At 52.2% G+C, this 26802-nt stretch overlaps 1 long non-coding RNA gene across 1 annotated transcript; it reads right to left on the bottom strand.

Annotated features, from left to right (window-relative positions):
• Nucleotides 1–105: 105 nt before the first annotated feature.
• LOC138397218 (uncharacterized) lies at nucleotides 106–25480 on the bottom strand. The gene is made up of 3 exons (XR_011235761.1): nucleotides 25131–25480; nucleotides 688–1014; nucleotides 106–284 (listed from the first exon to the last, which is right to left on the bottom strand). It is a non-coding gene; the product is annotated as an uncharacterized lncRNA (long non-coding RNA).
• Between the last annotated feature and the right edge of the window lie 1322 nt (nucleotides 25481–26802).

The raw sequence follows: 26802 nt of genomic DNA, 5'->3' as shown, positions 1-26802 counted from the left end.
AATACTGACAATGTAATTCAAAAAATGTGGTTTGAGTTGCATATAACCCATGCACAGAAAACAATAAAAAATAGCAAATTAGAATGGATCATTTAGTTTTAATAAAACACCATGGCCCCAGGGAAATTGTTTTTTTTAGTGTGGCAGTCAGGTGTTAAATGTTTCACATGGAACTTACCAGGCAGAGCACAGCATCCAGGAGGTTCCAGGGCGTGCTTACCATCTGGGTTTGATGGTACAAGTGCAAGTTTACGTGCTCAAGCCATGACACAGGTTCTGAGGGGCTGTGGAAGAAATGAGAGTCCGGGAGTTAATCAAGACAGACAAGTCGGGCCTGAGAACAAACCTTTGCAGAAACCCTCCAGGCCCAGGCTGAGCTGCTGGCTGGGCCGGGGCAGCCCAGGGCCACCTCCATCTGCTCCCTGAGCTGCAAATAGGCTTCCGTGGCTGGCCCTCTTCACTATCTAGAAAAAATTATAAACCATCTGTTCTCACGTTCGTTGGTGTTTAGGGGAAGAAAAAGGAAAAGTTTGGCTTGTCCAAGGAAGCACATGGCTGCAATAGGCACAGGCCCATTTTTACCAATATTGCTCCTTTGTTGATAAACACGTCTCACGCCCTGGGGTTCTTTTGCCCCCGTGGGACGCAGAGACTGAGCTGGCGGCACTTTCCAGGGTCCAGACTCACCTCACGGGCCTGTGTCTGCTCTGCCACCAAACCCAGGGGGTCGGCCTGGCCTGTGCTGTCCACACAGAGAGCCGAAGAGTGGGGCCAGGAGCACTGCTTGAGGGGGAGGAAGGAAGATTTGATGCAAGTGATGTCAGCCGGAGCCGGGAGGGGAGGGGAGGGCGAGGGCATCTGCAGCGGGCCACGTTTCGTGGGGCTGGAAGGCGTGGGGTCTGCGGGCGTCCTGGTGGAGAGTGGGCTGCTGGTGACGGTGGCGAGTCGCCGGGGTCCTGTTCAGAGGTTGGTCAAGTCTGCTCTTTGGGCTGCCCCGTCTGAGAGGCTGAGGTCCTGGGGAGAGAACAAAAGTGCCTTAGGGAGGGGTCACTTTGCACGGCCGAGTGCACGAGCACCCGCAGGGGTGTGTGACCCGAGGACCCAGCGGTGTGGCCTCAGGCTGGTGGCAGCACCTGTGCAGCCAGCCCCACCCACACTCCTCTGTCCGCGCATCCCCGGTGCACAGCACGGAGTGTCCAGACGTGAGGACCCCCCACCGGCTGCCCGGACCCTCGGACAGAGGGGGCCTTCCGAAGCTGCCCTCCAGTGCTGCCCCCCACACTGGCAATGCCCATCAGGCGTGGCCCTGCGTGGGGTGGCAGGCACAGAAGAGCCCCTGCCCCAGGCCGCCCGTGTGCCCACTTGCCTACACAGATGGCAGCCAGGCAGGGACCACAAGGCACTTGCACCCTGTCCTGGCCTCGAGGGGCCTCGCGGGGCCGCATGGCGGGCAGAGCTGAGCTGTCGTGTGGGTGCTGTACACACGGTAGATGACCCTGCCCCGTCCTCCTTCCCCTGTCTCGTGTCCAGGAAGTTGAGCACATTCGACTGTATCACCCAGAACAGCAGAAAAAGCAATTGGAGAGCAGCAGTGCACATGGAGGAAGGACTTCACCAGGTGCTGCTGTCCCTCGGCCTCAAGTCTGACAAGGGCTGGGGACCCCACAGCCACTGTCCTTTGCTTCCCTCCTGGTGTGGCCCTAGGACTCTGTGATGTGTGTGCACCTGTCTCTGTGTGAGGCTGCGTGTGTGTCTGTGTGGCCTGTGTGGTGTGTGAGGTTACGTGTGTGGCTACAGCAGTTTGCTGTGTGGTCACGGGAAGACTGAACGCTTCTCCTGGGACTGGGGACAGCGAGAGTGTGCCCTCCCACCACTTTTGATGTTGCACTAACGTTCCAGCCAGCACAACAGAGCAGGAAAAATGAAGGCATACAGAACACAAAGCAAAACTATGTTTATTTTCAGGCAATAAAATCCTGAAAAATAAATTTGAAAACTACTTGAAATAACAAATTAGCTTAACAAGGTGCAGGGCATAATATCATGATACAACACTTAGTCATTTCTGTACACTGGCAATGAAAAATCTAAGTTCTGAAAGTTTGAAAGTTTCAATCTAAGTTTGAAAGCTATTCTATTCATGATATTACCAAAAGAATAATTTTAACAGAATCGGTGGAAATATATACCCTGAAAGCTGTAAACCATGGCTAAGAGAATTTGAAGACAGTCTATTAAATGGAATGATATACAGTATTCACAGATTGCAAAAAAATATTATTAAGGAGCAGTTTTCCCCTAAACTGACCTACAGACTAACCAGGATCCTTACTGAACCCTGGCAGCACCTTTTTTTAGTGGAAATGACAAGCTGACCCTAACATGTGTATGGAAATTCAGAGCATCTAGACAATATACCAGCCGAAACAATTTTGAAAAAAGAACAAAATTGAAGAACTTACACAACCAGACATCCAATTTTACTACAAAGCTATGGCAATAACGACAGTGTGATGCTGACATAAAGATGGACCCACAGCCAAGTGGAACAGAATAGAGGTCCAGACTTAAACCTTTCATTTATGGTCAATCAATTTTAAACAAGGATATCAAGATAATTGGATGGGGAGAAATGACGGCTTCAACAAATGGGACTGTCTACAAAGGTCTGTTTGTATATCATCTATAGTACCAAACTGGCTTATAAATAAATGAGTATTCGTAAATTATGCAAATAAACCCAGATGCTTTTCAAATGCACAGGATTTAGTAATCTTTTGGCAGATGAGACTGGTCTAATATTGGTTTGATGGGAATGGCCAGGTCTTCAGCTAGATATGCATATATTTAACTTTAAAGTTCTTACTTTTATGATGCTTTCTTGGCATGAAAATTTAGCCTGGGATGATCGCTATATTTGTCTGATGTCTCATGAAATTTTCCAGGCATAATTGTTAAGAATGAATAAATTGGGTAGATGTGGCTAGCAAAAAAGTTTGTAAATAAATTTTTGATAATGGTTATATTTTGTAATATGTTTCCTTGGGGAGGTTTCTCAAATATTTTAAGTAAATATACCCTTAGAGTTTTACTAAGTGAAATTAAATGATGAATATTCATTGAATATATAGATATTATCCAAATAAGATAATTCTAATACAGCAATTGAACATTAATTGAATAAGAGTTTAGAGTCATATACTTTTGACTTCTTATTTCAAAGAAACAAAAGTTATCTGAGTCTGTTAGTGACCCATGACTCTGTTTAGTGAAGTACCTCAAACCTTTTAACATCTTTGGCAGGTTTTCCTGGGATCAAAATCCTAAATTAAATCTTTTTGACCTAAAATTAACTTTGGGATTTTCCAGTTGGACCCCAGGAGAGCATCAAAGAATGTATATCTCTTCTTGTGGAGATATTAAACTATTAGGCTAATTTGGTAAATCGTATAGGAAGCATTGCCAAATAAGAAATGATATTTAACTTGGTCATATTTCTGTAAATGTGTTATTAAAATGTATTCCAAAATTATGTGATTCTGAAAATTCTAATGTGTTGTGTTATGTGCTATCAGTCATTATGATTACTATGTTTAACTGTTATATGCCACAGAAATACCTATATTTTCTTGCCAATTGTAAACCTTCATCAGACTTTTGACCGTGGCTGTTCTGGGTTTCCACAGTTATTATTTTAAATTCTTTGATGGAAGCATTTTCAATCAGCTATAGTCCAAACTTGTTAATCAAGATTGAGAAAAACAATCTTGATTACATGAAACTAAGTAATTGATAACAATACTGCTTTTATGCCTTTATTTAAAATGTTGGTTCTTTACCTAAATGTTTTCCAGAGTCAAGGAAATTTTCTTTCATAAGCTCTGTATAGTTTGCAACAATTTCGTAAAGTATCCTTTTGTGAACAAAGATGAAAGCATTTGCTTTTTCTCCCTACTCAATTTCTTCAAAATTCTGGAAGTATTTGTGAATATCCTTATCTTTATTTATATAAGTTCAATAAAAATATGCTGTCTCTTTACAAGCAGGATACAATTGGAAACACTGGCCATATTGCCAAGGATTTGACTGAAGTGTCATATTTAAGAATATGCACAAAATGCCAGTGTTCCCAGCCTTACAGTGAATGAGTAAACATTGTCACTTCCTGGCAGGTCCAGGAACCTTAAGACTATAAGTAAAACCTAAAGCCTGCCTTGGTTTGGCTTCCTCCTCTCAAGAAGTTCTAAAATCTGAGATTTCTATATGATCACGTGGACAGAGAAAACCATGCTTCTAAGGAAAACTAAAGCACACCTGCTAGTAGATTGAAGCCCTGTGCACTGTGTTCGAGTCTTTGTTATCTACCTGTGGCCTGAAATGGATCCTAAATCCCCTGATTTCCTCCAATATTTGGCTACAACTAAATGCTGCTGAAGTCCCCAGGACCTCTCCCACCAGCAAAGCAGGGATACTCCAGGGACATTCATGGAACACGACCCCTATCCAGATTAACCAACTAAGAGAATTAAATAATTAAGATTGGAGAGGAGTAAGATATGAAGATTGGAGATGTGGGTGACACTGGGGTACGCTGTCTATCCTTAGCCCCGGCACACTGTCTCTGTGCCCTCCCTGGGGTTCTGAATTCATCCAGATGGTTGGAGTGGCCAACGAATCTATGACAGTTCCTAAATCTCTACCTATCCTCCAACTAGGACCCCTCGTGACAGCCGTGGCCTTTTGCTTGTCCCGTCAGCCCCCATACATCTCCTGGACAGGGACTTCTTAAAAACCTACCAGGCCCATACATCCTTCTCCCAACTAGGGAAATAATGCTTGAGTTATTTTCACCAGGAGACTTTGCCACACAACGGCTTTTACCCAAATTCCCATCCATTCAGTTAGCCTCGCCACCACTACCCACCCTGCTCCGTAAGAGCCACGTGGGAGTCTGGGCACAATCCAACACCGACGACAACCCTCAGGTTGTGAAGACGACAGTTGTGTACACTCCCGAGGACGCGATTCACCCCAGGAGTCGACCCCAGTGAAGGAGCGAGACGGGGAAAGTTTCTGTGATCCTGCGTTGGACGAGGTTCTGCTTGGGATGACCGTGTGGTCAGAAACCTTCCCCATGCCGTGAACAGAGCTGCTGCAGCCACCAGGGGGCAGCCGCGGTCCCCAGACGCCCTCCCCGGTCGTCGCAGCCCGGCCCCTGCGAGCGTTAGACCAGCCCCGCCGCCAGGTGGCGTCCGCGGCACCTGGGTCGCGTAAGAAACCTAAGATCTTGCGGCAGCGACGCTCTGGCAGACGCGTCTTCAGAAAGCCTCCCTACCCCGCCCGACGCACTGGACTCAATTTCCCGTTCTCAGCCGTTTCCAGGTCCCGTTGACGCCCTACCCCTCGGGCCCTAGTGAGCCTCCTCGCATCCCGGCTGGGCTGGGCGTCCTCCCCACCCTGCCTCAGCTGTTCTCACAGGCATCTGCGGGAGGGTCCGGACCGCGCCGGCCGACTCTCCGCAGCCGACGCGACCCAGAACCGATCCGTATTTCACAGGCGCTTGGGTGTTTCCCAGGCACAGGGCTGGTGGCGCTGCCCGGCCCCTCCGCTACCCCTGGGGTCCCGCGTGGAATAGGGGGACCGGGCCGGCTGCAGCCGCTGCCCCGGACGGGTCCGGCTCAGAGGCACAATGCGGACAAATGTGTACCTGAAAGCCCATCCTTCAAGACGGACCCGAGCAGCCGCAGGGTCTGATTTTAACATGGAGCCCAGAGGTCATTTGCTGACTGGAGGCCACGCCCACGCCGCGCCCACACCGCACTGGAGTTCCCCAGAAACCTGAGCCTCAGATCAGCTTTAGCAGGTCTGGAGCTCAGCTGCATTAAGCAATTAGATCTCAGCTGCACTGACCAATCAGACTCAGATGCATTGACCAATCAGACTCAGGCTCACTGACTGATCAGGACTCAGCTTCACAGACCAATAAGACTCAGCCGCATTGACCAATCAGACTCAGCCACGTTGACCAATCAGGACTCAGTTGCAAGACCAATCAGATTCAGCCACATTGACTAATCAGGATTCAGCCACATTGACCAATCAGGATTCAGCCACAATGACGACTCAGACGCAGCCACACTGACAAATCAGACTCAGCCAAAATGTCCAATCAGACTCAGCCACACTGACCAATCAGGACTCAGCCGCACTGACCAATGACATTCAGTCACACTGACCAATCAGGACTCAGCCTCAGCGACCAATCAGACTCAACCGCATTGAGCAATCAGACTCAGCCACGTTTACCAATCAGGACTCAGCCGCACTGACCAATCAGATTCAGCCACACTCACTAATCAGGACTCAGCCACATTGACCAATCAGGACTTAGTCACACTGACCAATCAGATTCAGTCAGATTGACCAATCAGGATTCAGCCTCAGTGACCAAACAGACAAAGCCACACTGATGAATAAGACTCAGCCAAATTGACCAATAAGGAATCAGCCAAGGTGTCCAATCAGACGCAGCCACACTGACCAAGGATATTAAGCCACACTGACCAATCAGGACTCAGTCGCATTAAGCAATCAGACTCAGTCACGTTGACCTATCAGACTCAGCTGAACTGACCAATCAGATTCAGCCACACTGACTAATGAGGACTCAGCCACACTGACCAATCAGATTCAGCCAAACTGACTAATCAGGACGCAGCCACACTGACCAATCAGATTGAGCCACATTGACCAATCAAGATTCCGCTGCACTGACCAATAAGACGCAGCCACACTTAGGAAGAAGACTCAACCAAATTGACCAATCACGACTCAGCCAAATTGTCCAATCAGATCCAGCTACACAGACCAATGTGGAATCAGCCGCACTGACCAATCACATTCAGCCACACTGACGAATCAGGACTCAGCCTCACTGACCAATCAGAGTCAACCACATTGAGAAATCAGATTCATCCACGTTGACCAATCAGGACTCAGCAGCACTGACCAATCAGATTCAGGTGCATTGGTGAAGCACGTTCAGCCGCACTGACTAATCAGAATTCAGCCGAACCGACCAATCAGATTCAGCCACATTGACGGTGTAAACTCAGCCAAATTGTCCAATCAAACTCAGCCACATTGACGAATCATGACTCAGAAACATTGACCAATCAGATTCAGCCGCATTGACCAATAAGATTCAACCACACTGACTAATCACAGGCAGCTGCATTGACCATTCAGACACAGCCACGTTGACCAATCAGGACTCAGCAGCACTGACCAATCCGATTCAGCCACACAGAATAATAGGCACAGCCTCATTGAGCATTCAGATTTAGCCAAGTTGACCAATGACGACTCAGCAGCACTGACAAATCAGATTCAGCCACACTGACTAATCACAGGCAGCCATGTTGAACATTCAGACACAGCCACATTGACCAATCAGGACTCAGCAGCACTGACCAATCAGATTGAGCCACACTGACAAGTCAGGACACAGCCACACTGACCAATCAGATTCAGCCACGCTGACTAATCAGATGCAGCCGCATTGAGCATTCAGACTCAGCCACGTTGACCAATGAGGACTCAGCAGACTGACCAATCAGATTCAGCCACACTGACTTCTCAGGAATCAGCAACACTGACCAATCAGATTAAGCCACACTGACCAATCAGATACAGCCGCATTGAGCAATCAGACTCAGCCACGTTGAATAATCAGGACTCACTCGCACTCACCAATCAGATTGAGCCACACTCACTAGTCAGGACTCAAGCACACTGACCAATCAGATTCAGCCACACTAAATAATCAGACGCAGCTGTATTGAGCAATCAGACTCAGCCACGTTGACCAATCAGGACTCACCTGCACTCACCAATGAGATTCAGCCACACTGACTATTCAGGACTCAGTCACACTGACCAATGAGATTCAGCCACTCTGACTCATCAGGTTCAGCCACACTGACCAATCAGATTCAGCCACACTGACTAGTCAGGACTCAGCCACACTGGCTAATCAGATGCAGCCGCATTCAGAATTCAGACTCAGCAACGTTGACCAATCAGGATTCAGCAGCACTGACCAATGAGATTCAGCCCCACACATTAGTCAGGACTCAGCCACACTGACCAATCAGATTCAGCCACACAGACAAATCAGACGCAGCCATATTGAGTATTGAGACTCAGCCAGCTTGATCAATGAGGACTCAGCCACACTGACCAATCAAATTTAGCCACACTGACCAATCAGACTCAGCCACGCTGACCAATCAGGTTCAGCCACAGTGACTAATCAGAGGCAGCCGCATTGCGCATTCAGAGTCAGCCACGTTGACCAATCAGGACTCAGCAGCACTGACCAATCAGATTCAGCCACACTGACTCGTCAGGACTCAGCCAAACTGACCAATCAGATTCAGCCACACAGACTAATCAGACGCAGCCACATTGAGCATTCAGACTCAGCCAGGTTGACCTATGAGGACTCAGCAGCACTGATCAATCAGATTCAGCCACCCTGACCAATCAGACTCAGCTGCATTGAGCAATCAGACTCAGCCACGTTGATCAATCAGGACTCACTCGCACTCACCAATCAGATTCAGCCACACTCACTAGTCAAGACTCAAGCACACTGACCAATCAGATTCAGCCACACTGACTCATCAGGTTGAGCCGCACTCACCAATCAGATTCAGCCACACTCACTAGTCAGGACTCATCTACACTGACCAATAATATTCAGCCACACTGACTAATCAGACGCAGCCACATTGAGCATTCAGACTCAGCCACGTTGAACAATGACGTCTCAGCAGCACTGACCAATCAGATTCAGCCACACTGACTAGTTAGACCAGCCCCACCGCGCAGGTGGTGTCGCTGCCGCTGCCCACACTCCCGCCGCACCTGGGTCGTGAGAAACCTAAGATCTTGCGGCAGCGACGCTCTGACAGACGCGTCTTCAGAAAGCCTCCCGTCCTGGCCCGACGCACTGGACTCAATTTCCCGCACTCAGCTGTTTCCAGGTCCCGTCCGCGCCCTACCCCTCGGGCCCTAATGAGCCTCCTCGAATCCGGGCTGGGCTGGGCGTCCTCCCCACCCTGCCTCAGCCATTCTCACAGGCGTCTGTGGGAGGCTCCGGACCGCGCCGGCCGACTCTCCGCAGCTGGACCCACAGCTGACGCGACCCAGAACCCATCCGTATTTCACAGGCGCTTGGGTGTTTCCCAGACACAGGGCTGGTGGCGCTGCCCGGCCCCTCCACTGCCCCTGGGGTCCCGCGTGGAATAGGGGGACCGGGCTGGCTGCAGCCGCTGCCCCGGACGGGTCCGGCTCAGAGGCAGAATGCGAACAAATGTGTACCTGAAAGCCCATCCTTCAAGACGGACCCGAGAAGCCGCAGGGTCTGATTTTAACATGGAGCCCAGAGGTCATTTGCTGACTGGAGGCCACGCCTGTGCCGCGCCCACACCCGCACCGCACTGGAGTTCCCCAGAAACCTGAGCCTCAGATCAGCTTTAGCACGTCTGGAGCTCAGCTGCACTGACCAATCAGACTCAGCCACACTGACCAATCAGACTCAGCTGCATTGACCAATCAGACTCAACCTCACTGACTGATCAGGACTCAGCTTCATAGACCAATCAGACTCAGCCGCATTGACCAATCAGACTCAGCTACGTTGACCAATCAGGACTCAGCTACACTGACCAACCAGATTCAGCCACACTGACTAATCAGGATTCAGCCACATTGACCAATCAGGATTCAGCCACAATGACCACTTAGACGCAGCCACACTGACAAATCAGACTCAGCCAAATTGACCAATGAGGACTCAGCCAAAATATCCAATGAGACTCAGCCACGTTGACCAATTAGGACTCAGTCGCACTGACCAATCAGATTCAGCCACACTGACTCATGAGGACTCAGCTACACTGACCAATCAGATTCAGCCACACTGACTAATCAGGACTCAGCCACCCTGACCAATCAGATTGAGTCACATTGACCAATCAGGACTCAGTCCCACTGACCAATCAGATTCAGTCAAATTGACCAATCAGGATTCTGCCTCAGTGACCAAACAGACGCAGCCACATTGATGAATCAGACTCAGCCAAATTGACCAATCAGGAATCAGCCAAGTTGTCCAATTAGACGCAGCCACACTGACCAATGACATTAAGCGACACTGACCAATCAGGACTCAGTAGCATTAAGCAATCAGACACAGTGACGTTGACCTATCAGAACTCAGAGGCACTGACCAATCAGATTCAGCCACACTGACTAATCAGGAATCAGCCACACTGACCAATCATATTCAGCCACACTGACTAATCAGGACTCAGCCACACTGACCAATCTGATTGAGCCAATTGACTAATCAGGACTCAGCCGCACTGACCAATCAGACGCAGCCACACTTAGGAAGCAGACTAAGCCAAATTGACCAATCACGACTCAGCCAGATTGTCCAATCAGACCCAGCTACACTGACCAATGAGGAATCAGCCGCACTGAACAATCACATTCAGCCACACTGACCAATCAGGACTCAGCCTCACTGACCAATCAGACTCAGCCACATTGAGCAATCAGACTCATCCACGTTGACTAATCAGGACTTAGCAGCACTGACTAATCAGATTCAGCCACACTGACTAATCAGACGCAGCCCCACTGACCAATCAGAATTCAGCCACATTGACGGAGCAGACTCAGCCAAATTGACCAATCAGGACTAAGCAATATTGTCCAATCAAACTCAGCCAGGTTGACCAACCATGACTCAGAAACACTGACCAATCAGATTCAGCTGCATTGACCAATCACGTTCAGCCGCTCTGACCTATAAGACTCATCCATGTTGACCAATCAGGACTCAGCAGCCATGACCAATCATATTCAGCCACACTGACTAATCACAGGCAGCCGCATTGACCATTCAGACTCAGCCACATTGACCAATCAGGACTCAGCAGCACTGACCAATGAGATTCAGCCACACTGAATAATCAGACGCAGCCGCATTGACCATTCAGACTCAGCCCCGTTGACCAATCAGGACTCAGCAGCACTGCCCAATCAGATTCAGCGACACTGACTAGTCAGTACTCATCCACACTGACCAATCAGATTTAGCCACACAGACTAATCAGACTCAGCCACATTGACCAATCAGGACTTAGCCACACTGACCAATCAGAATCAGCCAAACTGACTAATCAGAAGCAGCCACATTGAGCATTCAGGCTCAGCCACTTCAACCAATGTGGACTCGGGCGCACTGACCAATCAGATTCAGCCACATTTAGTAGTCAGGACTTAGCCACACTGACCAATCAGATTCAGCCACACTGACTAATCAGAAACAGCCACATTGAGTTATCAGACTGAGCTACTTTGACCAATGAGGACTCAGCAGCACTGACCAATCAGATTCAGGCACACTGATTATTCAGGAATCAGCCACAGTGACCAATCAGATTTAGCCACACTGACTAATCACATGCAGCCTCATTTAACATTCAGACTCAGCCACGTTGACCAATCAGGACTCAGCAGCACTGACCAATCAGATTCAGCCACACTGACTCATCAGGTTCAGGCTCATTCACCAATCGGATTCAGCCACACTGACTAGTCAGGACTCAGACACACTGACCATTCAGGTTCAGCCACACTGGCTAATCAGACGCAGCCGCATTGAGCATTCAGACTCAGCCACGTTGACCAATCAGGACTCAGCAGCACTGACCAATCAGATTCAGCCATACTCACTAGTCAGGACTCAGGCACACTGACCAGTCAGATTCAGCCACACAGACTAATCAGACGCAGCCGCATTGAGCATTCAGACTCAGCCAGGTTGACGAATGAGGTTTCAGCAGCACTGACCAATCAGATTCAGCCACACTTACTAGTCAGGACCCCGCCACACTGACCAATCAGATTCAGCCACATTGAGCAATCAGACTCAGCCATGTTGACCAATCAGGACTCACCTGCACTCACCAATCGGATTCAGCCACACTCACTATTCAGGATTCAGCCACACTAACCAATCAGATTCAGCCAAACTGACTAATCAGGGTTCAGTCGCATTGAGCAATGAAACACAGCCATGTTGACCAATGAGGACTCAGCTGCACTCACCAATCAGATTCATCCACACTGACCAGTCGGGACTCAGCGACACTGACCAATCAGATTCAGCCACACTAAATAATCAGGACTCAGCCACACTTAGCAGGCAGATTCAGCCACACTGAACAATCAGAATTCAGCCGCACTGACCAATCAGACTCAGCCACACTGATGGAGCAGACTCTGCCAAATTGACCAACCAGGACTCAGCCAAATTGTCCAATCAGACTCAGCAACACTGACCAATCAGGACTCAGCTGTACTGACCAATCAGATTCAGCCAGACTGACCAATCAGGACTCAGCTCCACTGACCAATCAGCTTCAGCCACATTGGTCAATCAGGATTCAGCCACACTGACCAATCGGACTCAGGTGAACTGACCAATCAGAACTCAGCCTCACTGACCAATCAAACTCAGCTGTACTGGCCAATCAGGACTCAGCCTCACTGTCCAATCTGACACAGCTCATTGACTAATCAGGACTCAGCCACACTAACCAATCAGACTCAGCTACATTGATCAATCAGACTCAGCTGCATTGAGCAATTAGAAGTAAGCCACCATGACCAATCAGACTCAGCTGCATTGACCAATCAGACTCATCTGTATTGACCAATCAGGACTCAGCTGCACTGATCTATCAGACAAAGCCAGTAAATCCCTCATTTGTATAATGAACCTGACTGGAGCCTGGGCGGGAACTTCCACTGTGTAACCTGAGCCTTCCCTGTGCTCTCTGGAACGGCCGCCCTATGACACGGAAGGCGGGGTCTCTGGAATGAGTCTCTTTCCTCCAGACACCTTTTTAGAGAACTTATGTTCCCGGCACGCAGGGGTCCCGCAGACCTTCCCCCAGCTGTCCATACCCGCGGGCCCTCCCGGCCCCGCCCTGCACCCTCTCCAGGCCTCCCGCTCAGGCTGCAGCTCATCCTTGGCCGGGCTGCACGGGAGCTACTGGAGCCCTGAGGGCACGGACCTCTCTCGCTCAGCAGTGGGCTGCATGGTCACCGTGCCCGGCAGAGGCTGCCCAGCTCCTGCTCATCAAAGGGCCCATCCTCTGGCCGCCTGGGACACTGGGGAGCCACCGCACCCCGGCTGAGAATCCTTGCTCAAGGCCAGAGACCCTGAGTCCACACTGGGACCCCTGCTGGTGGCCTTTTGCGATGCAGCTTGAAAGCTGCCAGCTGTGCCAGCTTCCTCTGCCACGTGGTGCCCCTGCCTGCAACCCGCACAGCTCCCCACTGCCTCCTGCCGGTGTCCTTGGCTGGACTTTGGAACGTCCCAGGGGCCACTTCCCCTTGCTACCCAACACCTCTGCTGCTTCCCGCCAGGACCCTGCTTGGCCAGGCCGGTGCTCTAGCATAGGTAGCTTCCTCTCCAGGGGCCTGGGCATCTTGAGGCTGGCAGGCGTCGGGCCAGCTGGCAGCCCCAGGCACGTGGGGGGCTGTTGGCCTGCTGTGAGCCTACTGCATGTACTCGGCGCCTTCCGATGTCGAGGGTCAGCCGTCTGCCCTGCGGCCAGCCAATTCCCACTAAGTCCCTGCCTACCAGGGTCAGAGGCCCCCACGTGTGTCTCGAGCATCTCCTGAGTTTGGCTTTTGTGTCCCTGGTGGATTTTGAGGTGCTTCGCAAGGTGCTCACAAGCAGGGGCTTTGTCGCTGCCATATTACCTCAGCATCCTGAACCCCAGCAGCTGCCCACTCCAAACAAAATGATGGGGCATGTTGGGGAGGCCCAGGAACACAGGCAGGGCTGGGACCAGGCAGGCAAGGTGCTGAGCTGGGTGGTTCTGTGCCCCAAACAGGAACCAGGTCGAGAGGCCCCTGTTCTGGCATCCGGCTGCTTGAGCCCCACATGGCTCCAGTGAGAGGGCCCTGGCACTGCCGCTTGAGGACAGAGCCTGCCCTGGGCCAGGACCCCGGGAGGGGCTCAGCAGGCCCGAGGCTGCGGGCAGCCAAACCCCAGGGCCAGGGGCCAGGTGTGCTGTGGGCTGGGTGGTGTCCGATGGGCTGGTCCTGCCTTGGCTCTGCGGAGGAGGAGGTTGTGAATGGTGCTGCCTCTCCAGGGAGAGGCTGAACAGACGTCCAGGCGTTGCTGTGGCCGAGCATGACCGACCGCCCACTGCCAGCAGCCCCAGGCCACCTGGAATGAAACTCCAAACCCCGGAGCCCCCTGGTGGGGGAGGGGGGTGAATGCTGAAGGAAGAGTCAGACCATGCAGGAGGGACAGAGAAGGGCCTGCAGGGCCTGGGGGGGGGGGCAGGAGCCCCTTAGCCCCTGCACAGTCCCATACCTGTGGATTGGACACAGGGAGCTGCCCAGGAGCCCTGTGTCCCCGAGACTCCTGCACCCCACAGCCACACCCCACCCCGCTGCCAAGTCAGCGTCCTGACACCCTCCTGGCCCAAAGCAGTAGCCCAGGGCCTGGTCAGCCAGAGAGGCTTCCAGGAGGGAGAGCTGCCCCCTCCCCACCCCACTGCTGCAGAGGGCGGAGGGGTAGGACAGGTGTGGACACAGGTCCCCCAGCTCCCCTCTCTGGGCTTCCTGGGAGGCTTGGTCCCACCAGGGCCTGCCCCACATCTGGCTGTGTAGATCCCGCTGGTTCAGGAAGGCCCTGGGACTTTCTACCAGGTTCACATGGTTGGGGAGGAGAGTGGGCCTCTGTGACCATCCTTTAGTAAAACTGAGTCCATTCCATCCACGGAGCTCCAGGGCAGGTGGCACTCCCAAGATGTCATGTGGTGTCGCTGTCCCGCCCAGGTGGCCACACCTACTTGCCCCCTCCTTCCTCTGCGTGTGTGTCCATCTCCGCCTCTTTGTCTCCCCTGATCTGTCTCTCTCTGTCTCCCTCACTCTCTTGTCTCTGTGTCTCTCAGGAGGTGCAAGGTCAGCCGCAGAGTCCAGAATCTGACAGGCAGGGAGTGTGCCTGGCCCAGCCAGCTCAGGTGTGAGCAGAGGGCAGGGGAATGGGCACCCTTGAGAGCTGGCCTCCTGCAGGGACCTCTGAGCTCCCAGCTGTGCACAGGAACCTTGGGCAGGGAGCTGAGCAGGGCAATTGGGGGCCTGGCCCTCCAGTGAACACCCCCGGCAACTGCTCGTGCCACTGGTAGAGCTGGTGTGATAGCGCCCCCCAAATTCATGTCCACCAGGAACCTCAGAATAGGAATTTATTTTAAAATAGGGTCTTTGTAGAAGTAATTAAGTTAAGGATCTTGAGATGGGGGCCCCTAAATCCAGTGACAAGTGTCCTTATAACAGACACCCCAGGAGGAGGCCCCATGAGCACAGAGCAGAGGAGGAGCTGGCGGCCACAAGCCCAGGATGCAGGGAGCTACCAGATGCTGGAGACAAGGAAGGGTCCTTCCCTGGAGCCTCCACGGGGCACATGGCCCTGGACGTCTGGCCTGCTGGCCGGAAGACAGGAAGCTCCTGTTGTTCAAGCCACCGGGTTTTCCAAACACAACTTCTGTGAAGAAGTTCGTTCACTGATGGTGAATCGGTCCTTAAAAACTGGAAGGTAAATCCATGGAAGTTGTCCAGGTCCTGTCAACGGACCAAGAGCCCAGAGCAGGGTCAAAGGGCGCACTGGTCAGGTGGCCATGGCTGGTGAAGGGCCACTAATTCCCAAACCAGGATCTAATTTTCCTACCTGAGCAAGGCCCTATGCCACTATTTTAGGTGATTTTCTAAGTGCAGACCGAGCTGACTGCCTGCTAGGAAATGACACACCTGCCATCTAAAATCAATTCCGTTCGCAGACAGTCAGGACTGGTGTTTATGAGCTGGCTGCTCCTGGCGTGGCATCGGGGCCCTGTCCGGGAGTGGGGCCAGGCTTTCCAGTGGCGCTGCACGGCCAGCCTGGTTCTCCCCTGGGCAGGGGACTCGCTTAGCTCCCTGGACGGCGACTATCTGCCTGCCTGCCTGCCTGTCCTGGAATAATTCTGCTCCCGCAGCCGAGGCCACCTCTAGCTGTGATTCTATTGATAAAATCACTGAATTTATGTCAAGAGCATTTGTACTCATTTTGAAAAATGGACCAGTGAGTCACATTTTGACTAAAATGGTAAAAGGAACACAACCAGGGTGATCTTTTCACTACCTGGTTTATATATATTGTCAGTACTAACTTCCAGAAGGCAAGGGCTCCATGGGCAGAGAAAGAAAGCACAGCCAGCCACAACAGATGTAAAAAGAAACTGAGTCCCAGGACTGGCCCGGTGTGACCCCACCGGCGGCGCTCTCCTGCTCTGTGCCTTGCCTGCGCTCTGGAGGGGACTTCTCAGAACAGCAAGAGTTAGGGTCAGTCTGGGCGGCGGCTGCAGAAGCGACCCCAGAGGGGCTGAGAAGAAGCTGAGGCCCGGCCACTGTGGGGGCCATGCTGCCCCCAGGTTCCCGAGGCTTCAGTGCTGGTCCTCGCAGGCGGCATGGCCTCACCCCTTCTCCGGTTCAGCATCTGGTGTCCTCTGCTGCCTGTGGGGCTCCCTGGCCTGGCTGCGCTCCCGGGAGCGGTGGGGTCCTGCGGCCAGGAGACAGGGGCAGCCGTGGGGAGGACTTGGGTCAGCTTCACCCGAACAACCGCAGCAAAGCTGGGAGTGACCTAAAGGTGACCTTTCCCCCCGGGGGAGGGGCTGCACACCCCCCCCCCCCCAGCAGCCTGGGGAGCCTCCTCCAGGGCGGGGGCCTGAGGCTGGAGGGGACCCTCTGCGCCCCAGGTTCCAGCACCAACACCATAGTAGGTGCCTGTCACCACAGCCCCAGCACCTGCGGAGCAACCCGCGGTGAAAGGCCGGGCGGGCTGGCCGGGGAACGGGCAGCAGGTGTCCCCGAGAGAGGACAGAGGGGAAAGGTGGCAGAGGCTGCTGCGGGACGCTGGGCGGGGCGGCGCAGACCTGCTCCGGGCCGCACCCTCCGCCGCCCCCCAAGGCCGCGGGCCCAGGAGAGCAGGACGCGGGGGACGGTCGCCAGCGCACACCTGCCCGCCCCCAGGCCGCGGCCGCGCTCCCGCATCGTCCCGCGAGCGCCGCACAGGCCCGCGCCTCCTGCGGGGCGGAGACCCAGGTCCCGCAGTCCCGGTGAGGTAGCAGGGCCAGGTGCGGGCGCCGCCTCCCGCCCGGCCCGCGCTCCTCGCCCCGCGCGGAGCGGACCCTGTAAGGCAGAGGCGGCTCGGCTGTCGCGGAGCGGGGTGGCGGGGCCGGCTGGGCGCGAGCTCCGCGGGACCCCGGATCGCGCCGCAGAGTCGCGGAGGCGCCGCCACTGCGGTCGCTGCATCTCCGACGTACGCGCGCGTGGGGCTCGGTCCTGCGGGCGCGCGCCGGCCCCCACCCTGGGGCTGTGCCAGACACCTGCGCGCGGGCCGGGGACACGCGGCCCCCCGCTCCCGCGCCCGGGGACACGCGGTCCCGCTCCCCCGCCCTGGGACACGCGGCCCCCGCTCCCGCGCCCGGGGACACGCGGTCCCGCTCCCCCGCCCTGGGACACGCGGCCCCCGCTCCCGCGCCCGGGGACACGCGGTCCCGCTCCCCCGCCCTGGGACACGCGGCCCCCGCTCCCGCGCCCGGGGACACGCGGTCCCGCTCCCCCGCCCGGGGCTGTCAGGCGGGGAGGCTGCGCTGGGAGCGCGGGCGGGAGCAGCTGCCGGGGCGCAACGGACAGGTTTGTAATTGGGCCCTACTGTGGCGCTTTGGCCTTTCTGGGCGACAAACGACGCCCCCTGCAGCCTCTTCCCTCCGGGCCCGCCCCACGCCCGTCTACTGGTGCCCAGGCCTAGGGGAGCCGCCGCCAGTGTGAGGCGGGACATTTGGCCCTAGGGTTTGAAATGAAGCCACTCTCCTACAGGCAGATTTGGGGAGCTCCACGGCCACAAAAAGGTCCCAGAATGAGCGTGACCCCCAGCAAGAGCTCGGATGCCCGTCTGGGGTCCGCAGCGCCACAGTCCTCGGAGCGAGAGCGTCACCCTCGGGCAGACGCGGAAGCTCCCGGTGGGCGTCGCTCCCGCCCCAGCCCAGAGCGCCCAGGCGGAGGGGCAGGCGCTGCCCCGTCGCTGTCCACTCCCTGCGGAGCGGGGCTGCCTGTGGGGAGGCTCTCCGGAAACCCTGTTCCTGTGGCAAGTGGCTATGTTAAAAACAAACAAACAAACAAACAAACAAAAAAAAAAACCCCAGAGATCATAAGACTAACAAAACAGAATCCTTGTGACCATAAGATACTAAATTATTAACAGGACCCAACCCCAACTCTAACACTAACCCTAACGCTAAAAACCCTAACCCCTAACCACAGCTTTTGCCACTAAGATCAGGGACAAAGCAGAGACGCTCACTTTCCCCTCTGCACGCAACATTATACTGAACAACACATCTGCAGGTAGGACATTGCCTGACGTCAAATTATACTACAAGGCCACAGGAACCCAAACACCATGGTACCGGTGTAAAATACTGAGACTAATCCAAGGGAACAAAATAGAGAACCCAGGCATTCAACCATCTACCTAGCACCAGCTAACTGATTGTTAATAAAGCAGAAAACATACACTGAGGAACAGAAGCCCTATTCAATAAATAGTGCTGGGACAATTGGGTATTCATACGCAGAGGAAGGAAACAGGATCCCTCTCTCAATATATACAAAAATCAGTTCAAGATGGATTAGAGACTTAAGTGAAAAGCATGAAACCATGAAAATTCTGGAGAAAAAGTAGGAAAAACTCTTTAGGCATCAGCCAAGTCAAAGAATTTATGACTAAGACCCCCAAGACAAATATAGCAACAACAAAAATAAAGAAATGGGACTTAATTAAATTAGAAAACTTCTACACAGCAAAGGAAATAACCAACACCCTGAATAGACAACCTACACAATGGGAGAAATACTCATAAACTGCACATCTGACAAAAGACTGACATCCAGAATCTACAAAGAGCTCAAACAAATCAGCAATAACAAAATGAACACCCTCATCCGAGAATGGGCAAGAGACTGAAACAGACGTTCTTGGAAAGAAGAGAGACAAATGGCCAACAAACATATGAAAAACTGCTCAACATCACTAATCATCAGAGAAATGCAAATTAAAATTACAACAACGTACCACCTTACCCCAATCAGAACAGCCATTATTAAAAAGTCAAAAAACAGTAGATGCTGCCACAGATGCAGAGAGAAAGGAACGCTGATCACTGGGGGGACTGAAAATCAGTAGAAACTCTATGGAAAACAGAATGGAGAGTCCTCAAGGAAACAAATGTAGACCTACCATTCGATCTAGCAACCCCACTCCTGGGTATCTACCCAAAGGAAATGAAGTCGTTTTATCCTGCACTGGAATGTTTATAGCAGAGCAACTCACAATTGCAAAGATGTGGAATCCACGTAGGTGCCCTTCAATTCGTGAGGGGACAAAAATGTGTGTATATGTGTGTGTGTGTGTGTGTGTGTGTGTGTGTATATAAATCATGAAGTACTATTCAGTCATAAAAAGGAGGGAAACAGCAGCCAGAGCAAGAGCGAGACCCAGTCTCTAAAAAAACAGGATTGAAGTAAGGTCATTTGCAGCAATGTGGAGGGAACTGGAAACTGTTATCCTACGTGAACTATCTCAGGAATCGAAAACCGAAAACCGTATGTTCTCACTAATAAGTGGGAGCTACTAGATGGATATACATGGGCACAAAGCGATATAAAGGACATGAGAAACCTATAAGGGGGGAGAAAGGGGGAGTTGTTGTACGATAAAAACTTGCCCACAATGAACACTATTCTGGGGATGGACACGCCGAAACCCCTGACTTCAGCATCATACAAGACATCCATGTGACAAAAACACTTGTACCACCTTAATTAGCAGTTTGAAATAAAAAATAACATTGTACTGAAAGTTCTGTCCAGAACATTTACATAAGAACAGGAAATAAAAGGCATCCATATGTGAAAGGAAAGTAAAACTATTCACAGATTCCAAATCACATGATCTTAAGTATAGAAAATCCTAAAGAATTCAAAAAAATTATTTGAGCTAGCAAACAAATACAGCTTAGTCACAGAACAACATATCAATACACAGAAATCTATTTTATTTCTTTACACTAGTAATCAACAACTGGGAAATAAAATTAAGAAATAAATTCCATTTGAATAGCATCAACAACAATAATCCAGTTAGGAAAAAACTTAACCAAGGTGAAACCTGTATGTGGAAAATTACAAAATGCTACTGAAAAAAATTAAAGAAAATCTAAATAAATGTAAAGACATTCCACGTTCATGGACTGGAGGCTTAATGTGTTTGAAGATGGCCATACTACACAAAGTGATTTTAAATTCAATGCAATTCCTACAAAAATCCAAAACGGCCTTTTGGCAGAAATGGGCAAACTGATCCTAACATTCAAATGGAATTTTAAGGGAACACAAATAAACAAAATCTTCTTCAAACACAAAGACACACTTGGAGGCTCACACTTCTCAATTTTAAATCTTAAACCTTACTACAAGGCAACAGCAACCAAAACAGAGTGATACCTGCATGAGGGTACACATATAGACCAACGGAATTGAACTGAGAGTCCAGAAAGAATTCCGTACCTTTACGGTCAAGTGATTGTAAACAAGGCCTGAGGTCGTTAAAATCGACAAGTGACGTTAGAGAAGTATCCACAGGCACAGCAATGAAACTGTACCCTTACATCACACCACACAGAAACATTTACCTAAAAACGGTCCAAAGCCCTAAATGTAAGAGATAAAAACATAAACTCTAGAAGAAAACATGGAGATAACAATGGTTTCTTAGATCTGACACCATAAGCACAGCAAGTAAAGAAAAATTTCCTCAAAATTAAAAACTTCTGGGAATCTAAACACACCACTAAGAAAGTAAGATGACAACCCACAGAGGCACGTTATATATCTGATGAGGGTCCATTATCAGAGTCTGTAAGTAACTCTGCCTACACGCTGGGTAGGGAAATGGAGACACCAGGTGCCTTGCAAACTTCTCCTTGGGCAATGCCTGTTCTTCCTACCATAGATTCAATCTTTGGGACAAAATCACTGGCCCTATAAGACCTTGGGAAGTACACTAATTATTCCCAACCAAACTGGGAAGTGAGACCCCAACATGCTGTGCATGTCCTTTGTCACCCCCCCACCCCTGAATTCAGTTTCCACCCTTCCACAGGACAGGTTAGAACCTGTTCTGTGCTCAGACACCTGTTACTGCAGACGGCAGCACCTGGGCTTTCTTCCCTCTGCCTTTCTATGTGGTTTTAATAACAAGATGCATTGTCAGGAGATACGGGGCAGAAGGAGAGAGAAGTTAAGGTGTTTCTTTGCCATTCTCCATTCCTGCTTGAGATCCATGTTTCTCTCAGTGGTTAATTCTTCCAGGACCGCAGCTGCTATTGTATAATCCCTCCCTGATGTTTCAAGCTCTCACTGCCCTCCAGGAACGTGATTCCTCCCCTTATGTCTTCATCCCTAGCGATGGAACAGCCTGTTGCTAGTATCTGGGCGCCGTGTTTCTTATTAGATTTTTTTGCCCTATCCGCAACTTTATAGGTTGTCCCTTTATCATAGTCTCTACATTTGAACCATCCTGGGTGACTTTTGTTTCCTGCCTTGACTCTGTCTGATACAAACATACAATCTAAGTTTAGTAGAAATAAGGAACCCTGAGGTTAAAGTAGTCAGGGAAGTCTTCCTGGGAGAGGTGGAGCTTGAGCTGTAGCTTGAAGGAATTTTATCTATCTGGATTTTGAGTTAGTTTTCTGCCATTTGCAACTTGAGCAACTTGGCCTAAGCAGAGAAATTTTTACTTTATATAACAAAAAATTTAAAGGTTTCAGGCATGGATGAATCCAGGACCTCAAATGAAATCATTCTCTTTTTATCTCTTAGCTCTGTTTCTTTATTTCTTTTTTTTTTTTAATTGATTGAGATACTTGGACAATTTATTGTTCCTTTAAAAATACCTTCAAAATTACAGTTAATACAAAATTGCATAGTTGTAAGAAATACAGATAATTATAAAAAGCAAAGCAAATTTTTAAAAATCACCCAAATTTCTACTATCCAACATAAACTACTATTAACATTGATGTTTTTCCTTCCTTTTTTCCTTTTTCGTTCCTTTATGGAAGACTGCTATACATACTATTTTATAGCTTGTTGTCACTTAACAACCAATTATTAACATGTTTTTTAAGTTGTTAAACAGTATTCCACAATATCATTTTGATGCCTGCATACAGCTTTGTTGTATGGATGTAACATAATTTAAGTAGCAATCCTCTACTTTTCTTTTTTTTTTAATTTCAGAATATTAGGGGATACAAACATTTTGGCTACCTGTAATGCCTTTGCTTCACCCAAGCCGGGGTTAGAAGCGTGCCCTTCCCCCATACAGTGCTCTCTGTCTCTATTAGTTGTGAGTTTACCCACCCCCACGCACCCACCTGACCGGCACCCAATGAATCTTACTACCATGTGAGCACCTGGGTGTTGATCAGTTAGTACCAATTGGATGGCGAGTACATGTGGCATTATGTTCATTCTCTGGCAAGTTCTCTCTGCTGCAGAACTGACCCCAGGAAGCTCCAGAAATAATTCATGCCATAAGCTCTCCGTCTCAGAGGACAGAAATGCTTTCTCTTCTAACACCCAAGTCAACTTCTTCCAAAGGACCCCACTGGTCTTATCTGGGCCATACCCCTCACCCCCCTCACCCTACCCAGACCACGCAGCATGTTAGCAGTTATGTCAGAATGTACCAGAGCAGGATCGGGACACACGGAATTCTGGCCTGTTCATGGGAAATGTAGAACCTAAGATGGGAAGAAGGTCAACCTTTGTAATAGCGTTTATGTGCTTTGGAAAGGGCTTCAGTTTTCTCAACTCCAACATGGGAGAAAGGGGAAGTGCAGATTAAATCTTTTAAAGGTGCCTATCTCTGCTCTAAAATTCCACATCCTCTGAATTTCTGAAGATGTATCCAGCCATTTCCCCCCAATACTGAGGCCCCTATTGTTGAGCCTAAGAATACTGAGTTATAGAAATGCCCCCTGTATTTCTGGAGACAAGATTTGATTTCAGAAGTCAAATAAGGCTTTGCCTTAAAGAAAAAATAAATGTGTTAGTTCAAAAGCTGCCTCGTCTCAGGAGGGCGTCTCAGGAGGGCATCTCGTTGGTCAGTAATAGCTGCACTTCAAAGAGACAGCTGTAAACTGGGCCTCCTAGGGTCCTCACCTGTTTTGAAAGACAAGGCAGGCCTCTCCCTTAGAACCAAAAGGTTGCGGAGCTGACAGGCGTAGACCCTCGGAGATGAGAGCTGATCATATAGATATGCTAATGCCCAAGCCGGGCCCAGGCAGGAACCATGCAGTTAAAGTAATTAACACAAAGCACAGCCTATGTTGACTTCTGGGATCATCTCTGTCTCCAAGAACACAATCACCAGAGCCAAGATGTCTCTGTTTGTTGCTAAAGTAATAGCCTTATCATAAAACTTAGAAGTTTTCCCCAAGACGATTTTATAACTCATTGTTCCCCTAGTTAGAGTTAGTTAAAGGATCTGTAGTAGCCTTTTAGGAGACTTTGACCCTAAAGCAAACTGCCTGTTAGTATGCAAATGGGAGCCTGTATGTACCCTATGTAATATCTGTGTGGAGTTTCAGTGGGGGATATATTTTATGTGGGAAGAAATATATCCATCCGGATACCCTCCTTTATCTATTTTCATACACCTTTACTTTATAAACTATATCTTTGGCTCTGTGTATTATCATCATTATTTTACTTTTATTTCTGTTTCCTACTATTTTTTTCATCTTTTGCGATGACTCCTGCCTGAGAGACCTGATCGGAAGGAAAAAAAACCTCTTTGCGGGAGCGTAGCTAACTCCCTGCAAACAGGCGTGGTCAACTTAGAGACCTGATCGGAAGAGAAAAAACCTCTTTGCGGGAGCGTAGCTAACTCCCTGCACCCTATTGCATCCTCTTGTCCACAATGAAGGAGAGAGGGTGAGGTGGCCTCCGAAGGCTGATCAACAATCCCCTCGGCTAACTAGCTGCTTCCTGCCCATCCAATAGCAACTGATTGTGCCTCTGAGGACCCTTGTGATTTCAACAGGGTGGCATATCTATCTGTTTGGCTGCTGCTCTCACCAGAGGGTGGCAAAATCAAGTCGGAAAACCCCAAACAGTCATAAAAGCACCAGGGATCACCTGCCAAACTTGGACCCCTGCTCCTGTCAGAACCCACAACCTCCAGCCTAAGCAACGGTTCTCCAAGTGTGGTCCCAGGGCCGGCAGTGCCCGCAGTGCCGGGGAACCTTAGACACTTGCTTGGCCACCCCAGACGCACTAAATCAAAAGCTCGGAGGACGCATCCGCCCCAGTGGTTTCAGAACCACAATCCCAAGAAAGAAACCGTAAGGTTTCAAGCATAAAGTCCTGCCCTTCTCATCAAAGCCCGCGGGCGGCGTGGAGCGGTGGGCTGAGCCGGCGCCCGGCCCACCCCAGGTTCCGTTCCTTTCCAGCGGTGGCGCCCCGGCCGCCACCGAACCTGTCTCAGCCCGTTTCCTCCCCGCACAATGGAGCTAACACCCACGGAACCGGCCGGTCGGAGGCAGCCCTGCGCAGGCCGACCCCTCGGTACTGGGCGGCGCCTGCACCGGCTCCACGCGCTGGGCGGCGACGGCGACGGCGACAGCGTGCACGACACACCGCCCCACATGCGCTCCCTGGTCCCCGGAGCACTCACGGCACTTGGAAATCAGCAGATGGAAAAAGGACACTCCAGATCCCCGTTTTCCCCTTAAAAACAGGCGATGAAATGCCCTCGTGCGCGCCGCCGGCCCTGCACCAGGAGCAAAGGAACAGTCTCTTCATGCGGGACGAGCGGCGGAGACCCCGCGAGTTCTGTGCGACTCTGTCAGAGTAATTCTTACCCCTGAGCCTCCGCCTGTGTTTCAGCTACTTTCCGCAGCCCGGGGCAGGGGTATCCCGTTTCCCCGGCTCTCTGCGGCTGCATTTCCTCGACGGCTTCCGTGTCGGGTGACTCTCGTTTCCGACAGACCTGTGCGCTGTTCTGTGTTGATCTGTTTTACCCCAAATTAACTCTCGGGCCAGCCAGACTCCCTCCGAGGGCAGAGGTCAAGTTCTGCCTCCCTAACAACCGCATGTGCGCAAAAGCGCAGAGACGTCTCGGCTTCTGTCCCCCGTCTCCAGACACAGCCACGTCCTCTAAAGCTCTCACACCTCACGTCCCTGTCCTAGGACGCCAAGCAACCAAGCAAATCCTGTCCGCTCCCCGAGGAGCCCCGAGGGCCCGAGACGCCCCGCGCGGGCGGTCAAAGGTCAGACACGCTGGGGGGCCGCCGGAGGGAGGGGCCCAGGGGGAGAGGTCGCTCCTGTCGCGACGGGAGACGACGGCAGAGCCGGCCGGCCAGACCGCCACCCTCACAGTCCGGGCTCTCTGCCCGCTCCTCGCCGCCGCCCCGCGATGAGGGCGCCACGCCCACGCCGCGCGGCCGGAAGTCCCGGCGCCCCACGCCGCGCGCCCACGGCCGCCTCAGCCCGCGCGGCCGGAAGTCCCGGCGGGCCCACGCCGCGCGCCCACGGCCGCCTCAGCCCGCGCGGCCGGAAGTCCCGGCGCCCCACGCCGCGCGCCCACGGCCGCCTCAGCCCGCGCGGCCGGAAGTCCCGGCGGCCCCACGCCGCGCGCCCACGGCCGCCTCAGCCCGCGCGGCCGGAAGTCCCGGCAGCCCCGCGCGCGACGCGCCCGCCCTCCTCCCGCCGCGGGGCGGAGTCGCCGGCGCACAGGTCGCGTCCCGCCCCCGAGCCTCCGCGCGGCCTCCGGGCGAGCAGCGGGCGCGCGGGGCGAGGCGGCGGACCGGCCGGGAGGCGCTGCCCGCCGCGGGGTGGCGAGGGCCGCGGGCTCCGGGCTCCGGCGGCCGCTGAGGGGAGGCGGCGCCCGGGCGGGCGAGCGACAGCGCGGCGGCCACCATGGGGAACAAGCAAACCGTCTTCACCGAAGAGCAGCTGGACAACTACCAGGTGAGCCTGCGCGCCCGGCCCGAGCGGCGCCCCGCACCCCTCGCGCTCTTTCCCGGCTCTTGCCGGGGCCTCCGGAAAGGAGGTCACGGGGTCAGACCCTGTCTCTGCCTCCAGCTCGCAGCGTGACCGGGGGCTGATGACTCCCCCTCGCCAAGCCTCAGTTTCCCCTCCCGGAGAACGAGAGCGCTTTCCAGGTGCAGGATTCTCTGGGGCGCAGCTCACTCCGGCGACCCCGACTTCCCACTCCCCGCCCCGGACCGGACCCGAACCTCCCCGACCCGCCCGGGCCGAAACCCGCCCTGGCACGGGGAGTCAGTACATTGGGCTGGGCCAGGACCGCCCGCCCCCCCCACCCGACACGTCTCGGGAAACAGCCCCGAGAGCGAGTCTCGGTAAAGCAGAAAAGGGCGCCGAGGTCCGATCCGGGCCGGGAGCGGCGCATCCGTCCGCAAATGCGGTCTTCAGTTGGGGGCGTCTTGTTTATTTGTTGTCTCTCCCTCTGACCCCAATATGGAAGTAACTGGAGCAACAAGGCAAGCCAGGTACCAGCCCTACGTGGCCACC

The sequence above is a fragment of the Eulemur rufifrons genome, chromosome 2 (assembly GCF_041146395.1).
Source record: "Eulemur rufifrons isolate Redbay chromosome 2, OSU_ERuf_1, whole genome shotgun sequence".
NCBI classification, from domain to species: Eukaryota; Metazoa; Chordata; class Mammalia; order Primates; family Lemuridae; genus Eulemur; species Eulemur rufifrons.
This window is presented reverse-complemented; position numbering and strand designations above follow the sequence as displayed.